The sequence below is a fragment of the Eschrichtius robustus genome, chromosome 1 (assembly GCF_028021215.1).
Source record: "Eschrichtius robustus isolate mEscRob2 chromosome 1, mEscRob2.pri, whole genome shotgun sequence".
Classification (NCBI taxonomy): Eukaryota; Metazoa; Chordata; class Mammalia; order Artiodactyla; family Eschrichtiidae; genus Eschrichtius; species Eschrichtius robustus.
Genome location: NC_090824.1, coordinates 135,339,474 through 135,345,479, shown reverse-complemented (window position 1 = coordinate 135,345,479; position 6,006 = coordinate 135,339,474).

The following is a 6,006-nucleotide window of genomic DNA, read 5'->3' as shown; positions in this document are numbered from 1 at the left end:
ATGAGCTCCCAATCCATGATCTCTCCCGAGAGCAAGAAACGATCTTCACCTCCACCCTCCACTGCAGGCCCTGAGGAGCATTCCAGCTTCTCCTTCCTGCGTGCATCCACGTGTTTCTGCTGGCAGCTTCCAAGCCCATCGCTATAGCTGGAAACCCTTCAGCCCTCAGCTACCTTGCCCACATGAACAGAAGGCACCTTTGAACTCTCCCCGCTCTTCCAGGAATCCAGAGGGCCAAAAAGGAGTCTGCTGGGCCTCCAATCCCCAGGAACCTGCTATCTGGGCCAGCAGGCAAAGGGTAATCATGTAATCTCAGCAGATAAAGCCACCATGAGACCAGCCTGTTGCAGCAAGGGGATAACATGCCCCCAGATCACACCTGGATTAGCAGCCTGTCCTGCAAAGACCCTGAAGCTCAAATCTCCCATCTGCCTTTTGCCTTCACACCCACCTGCTCCTGGCATTCCTTTGCTCTTAGACAGCTAGCAGTTCTCCCGGCCTACTCCTTCCCCTTGCCTTGCCCCAGGTGGCACGAAGCCTGCCTCGAATATTATAGAATATTCTGTTCCACCAGGAAGCTCTCGGTGTAAACAACCTGTCAGTCACTGGGATCTGACTCTAGGGTTCTTTGTTCAGAGGCAGTTGCGTGACGTTTCAGAGTTTCATACTGCCCCAGAAACAATATATGTATGAAGGAAGCTACAGGAAGAAAAATGTAATGAAGCAGCTGCTAAATTGGGACTAAAAAAAGGTATCTGGTGGTGGTGGTGTGTGGTGGAGGGGGTGTTTCAACAGATCCCGGGGAGGCAGATGCTAATGAGGGTGGGAGCTCTGGTTCTGCAGGGGCAGCCTATTTGGAGGTGGCTTTAGGGCAGAAAGAGAAACTGGCTGGGTGACCCTCACTTTCCCATCTATAAAATGGAATTAAATATACTAGTTGATTCTGTTATGAGGCTTTATGTTAGGAGGGTGAAGTGAAATCAAGGAAACTCTCAGCAGTAATAAGAAACACATAACACATATACATAACCCAGATATAATCTAGGGCTCCATATGGCTCAGGCCTGCACAGAGTCACACTGCAAGAAGCACAGACTGGCAAAGGAATTTGAAAGACCCGATATTCTAGTGATTGCCAGTGGGGAGAGGGAAGCGGGGAGGGGAAAGATAGGGATAGGGGATTAGGAGGTACAAACTACAATGTAGAAAGTAAATGAGCCACAAGGATATATTGTACAGCACAGGGAATATAGCCAATATTTTATAGTAGCTTTAAATGGAGTATAATCTATAAAAATATTGACTCACTATGTTGTATACCTGAAACCAATATAGCATTGTAAATCAACTATACTTCAATATAATTAATTAATTAATTAAAAAGAAGACCCAATATTTACTTGGGTTTCTCGAAGAACATTAAAGTGTGTCCAACTCACAGTCCTCAGCAACATTCCTCAAAAATCCTTTTACTCCCCACCCCCATCTTCTTGTACCTCTTAGCAGCTTGGAGACTCTATTAAGCCAATTCCCAGACTGTACCCCAACTTCTGGCCAGCCTGCATGGCTCTGCTGCCATCCCTCCACTCAGGCCCCTCTCAGCTCTTTAGGATGGAGTTAACCAAGTCTATGCTCCATGCTTTACTTTTTTTTCTCCCTTTACGCATTACCAGAATTTGTCACAATAAAGGAGACTCTGGGACCAACCCAAAAAGTAAGAGTCCTTCCCTTTTCCTCCCATCTTCTCAGTTCTATATCTCAATCTTTTTTTTTCAAATTCTACACCACAAAATGTCCGGGAACCATGAGGGCAGGCTGAATAAGCCTGAAAGAAAAGACTGTGGTAAGCAAAGCAAAATTCTTTTTAGTGGGTGGGACTGGGAACCATTAATAAGTCTTGCACCACCATGCACACAATTGTCATTAAGTTTTCCTTCCCCCCATTTGCCACAGGACTGTGGCTTTTACACTTTCTAATATTTTCCTTCACGTCATCACTCACTTTTGCATCCCTTCCTTTTCTAGAACCCTGGGTGTGGCCAAGGCCTTCAGCACAGCCTGGCTTCCTTGACTTAGCATCTGGCTTCCTCCCTGACTCTAGCTTCTCAAGTCTCCCATCTGTTCTGCACGTACCACGCAGCTGATCTTTACTGCACTCCATACTCACCATGTGGCTCCCCTGCTGTACAGCTCCGACTTCAGCACATGGAGTCTAAGATCCCATCCAGGTATCCCACATCGAGCACGTGGCAGTGCATCTCCACCTTTGCCTGTACTCTAACTACGCTGGCCCTCCAGTGAGCACCAGCCTGAGTGCCACTCCCTCCAAAGGGCCCACCCTGGCTGCTTCTCAATTCTGAACCACGGCACTCAGAGAGTCAGTGCCACACAGTCTCACTTTTGATTTTCTCTGTCACTTGTTTTAATTGTTTTAAAGCCTTGAGTCTTCTTCCCATAAGACCATAAGCTCCTTGAGATCAGAGACCTCAAAGGCTTATAGGGAGCATCCAGGGATACTCAGAAGTCATCTTCCTCTATTAGCTCCTGACAAGAAAAACAAACCATTTCTACCCCAAAGGCCTTGATGGAAATCTCCAGATGCCCCTGCCAAGTCATTCTTAAGAACTTCTGGATAAAGGGCAGAGGGAACCCTTTAAAAAATGTATGTATTTGTGGCTTTTGTGGTGGATAATATATTCATCTGGCTCAAAACTTAAAATGAAGTCAGCCTCCCACCTTTGTTTCTCAGCCACCCAGTTCCCCCACTGAGAGGCAATGACTGGATTCTTATTTATTTTTCAATAAGTATTCCAGCAAATATAAGCCAATACGAATAGATCCTCCTTTTCTCCCCTCATTTTTTTAATATACAAGCTAACATGCAATACACATTGTTCTCCATCTTGCATTTTGTTTAACAATGTATCTCAGACATCATCCGGTATCAGGCCTAGAGAACTTCCTCACTCTTTGTCTTGTGGCTGTGTGGTGTTCCAGTGCAGGGATGACCCTGATTTATTTAACCAACCTTCAGTTGTTAGATGGGGAGAGTGTTTCCAGTCTTTTACTACCACATGCAATGCTGCAAAGAATAGCCTTGTTCAGACTTAATGTCATATATGTGAGTGTATCTGTGGGACAAATCCCTAGAAGTAGAATTGCTGGGTCAAAAGGTAAGGTGAATACGTAATTTTGATTGTTCTCCAAAGAGGTTGTATCATTTTACACTCCGACAAGCAAAGTATGAGGGTGCGATTTCCTAACACCCTTACCAACCTAGTAAGTGAAAACTTTCATTTCAGTGTAGTTTGATTTACACCACTCTCCTCGTGAATGTGGTTGAATAGCTTTTATAGTCGTGTGAGTGTGTGTGTGTGTGTGTGTGTGTGTGTGTGTGAGTATGTGGACTCTGTTTTTATCCTCTGCTCACTTTTCTTTTGTGTTCTTTGCCTTCTTCTAATCAATGTAGAGGAACTCTTTGTGTATTAAGGGATTTAGCCCTTTGTTATATGACCTGTAGATAATTTCCCCAGTTTGTTGTCTTTTGACCTTGCCTTTGGGCTGTTGCTAGGTAGAACTGTTTATTTTTCTATAGTCAAATTTATCGATCTTTGCTTTTATGGCTCCTAGGTTGGGTGCCTGGCTCAGAAACGAGCAAGACACCCCCCAACCCCCAAAATACACACACACACACACACACACACACACACACACACACACACACACAAAGCTTTAAAAAATTCTGTCAGTACAAAAAGCTTGGAATGACTTGCCAGGTTTTGTGAGGAACAGGACAACTCCTGCCCTCCAGGAGATCCCAGTTTTAGGGAGACATAAACTGACTATTGCAATTCCATGGTATAATAAATAAGAGGGGGCAAAATGGGAGCCTGGGCTAGGACCACCTAATCCAGCCTGAGTTGGCCAGGCAGGGCTTTCCAAAGGCAGTGGCACCCAGGTATATCCGGAGGCATGCGTAGGAGGCAGCCAGGGGAAGAATCGTCTTCCAGTAAAGGCGGCAGCATGTGCAAAGGCAAGAAGCAACGGGGCTCGGTCAAAGTTGTCCAGTCCAGCAAGAAGACAAGGAGCCCTGCAGGGTTGGTGTGTGGTAAGGGATGGAGCTAGGAAAGTAGACAGGGGCCAGATTACGGAGGGCCAAGAGGATACTGCCCCGAAGTCAGGGCCTTACCCTGAGGCAGTGGGGAGGTGGCAGGGGGACACATCAGCCATGTGGAGGAAGAGCTGGAGACGATCCAGTGTGGAGGCTGGGCCCTGGCTCTAAGGCTTCCGCCTCTTGCCCAGCAGCAGCCACGGCAGCCTAGAGGCTCCAGGCTGCCAAACAAGAGTGAGAATTTCAGACCCAAATGTTCTGTTCTGTCAAACTTCCAGAATTCTATAAAAATCATCAGGGAAGCTAGCACCTTCTCTGAGAAACATTTCTACCCAAGATGATGACAACTACAAGAGCTCTGATTTCTACTGGGGAAGGCGGTGGTTATCACTCCCACCTCAGCACCCCGCTGGCAGACGGGGCCAGGTAAGTGCAGCTCAGACACTAATTGCCCTCTCCTCAGCTTCAGCCTGGCTCAGGAAATAGCTGGCCTCTTCAGGACCCACCCATTCATCCAGACCCGCATTCAGAATGGGCAACAGGATGCGGGACTGCCGTGATGGAGAGGTGGACCTCAGCTGGCCCATGTCCATGGGGACATCTCTTTCCTTCTAGCCAACAAGGCTCAGTCCCACTATGAGCAGCCAGAGACAGGCCTACGAACTTCTCTGCTCCTGTGACTTTTTAAAACAGGCATTTTGTAGCAGGTCTCCTGAGCAACTGTCCTCGCTAAAGTGCCCAGCACAGAGCCTCGCACACAGCAAGCACTCAGCAGCAGTTTCTGTTAAAACTGGAAGCCTCACCATTCATTAGGAGGTTGCTGAGGGAAAGGAAGGGCGATGTGGACAGAAGGAGGAAAGTTGGAAACCACTTAAACAGAACTTTGGGATTGCCTCTGGATTTCAGTTATCCAGGCCCTCACCACGCCCGACCCCCAAACCAGCCAAAGAAGTTGGTTCTTGATGCTACCATTTTAGTTATATTTTCTTTAGTGCCCTAACGCGGTTTTATCCCAAAGGATCACTTGATTAAGTCAAGTGCTATAGAGATAAAGGCTCTTAGAGGCTGCTGGAGGCTTGGTTCCAGCCAGCAGGCTTCCTGGGCCCTTCTAAGGCACCTCTATCCCCCAGTGGTCCGAGGGCATGCAAGGGGTACCCACTCACCCCGGCCTGGAAGGCAAGAGGGCAGGAAGGCAGCCCCAACCTCAGCTCCAAACAGTCAAACAAGCCCCAACCCACAGCAGCCATCAAACAACAGTAGGTCAAAGGCAGGGTAGAGGAGGGTTTCTAGGGCAGAGCATGTGTCTCTCTGGAGTCTACTTAGCCCTCCATGTGTGCCACTGTGGGGGCAGGAGGAGGTACAGACACCAAGGTCCCCATCTCAGGCACAGAAAAGCTGATGAGGACGACACCAGGAAGCAAGGGGCCTGGGTTCCAGGTCAGGTTCCAACCCTGCTGGCTATGTGCCTGTCACTTGTATAAAGTGCATGTCAGCTTAGGGTTGGGGATTTTATTTTTCCCAAAATGAGACAGTCTATTTCAGTAAACGTTAGAAAAGCTCACTGGTATGAATACATATCTAGCTTTAACTTCCATTTTATTTGACACTTATTATGTGAGAGGTAGTAGGGGAGGCATTTTGCACACATTATCTCATTTAATCCTCTCAACAACTCCACGAGGAAAGTGAGGGTCAGAAAGGCTGAGCCCTGAGCCCCAGTCCCACTGCTAGTATGCGGCCGAGCTGGGATTTGAACTAGGGACTGTCTGGCTTCCGAACCCTTTGCCCTTACCCGCCATACGATATGGGAACTAAGGAGTGTCGGTCAGTTGCCAGCCTAGACCCTTCCCCGGCCCCGGATCTCTAAGACCACAGAGAGGCTCTAAAGGAAGGAC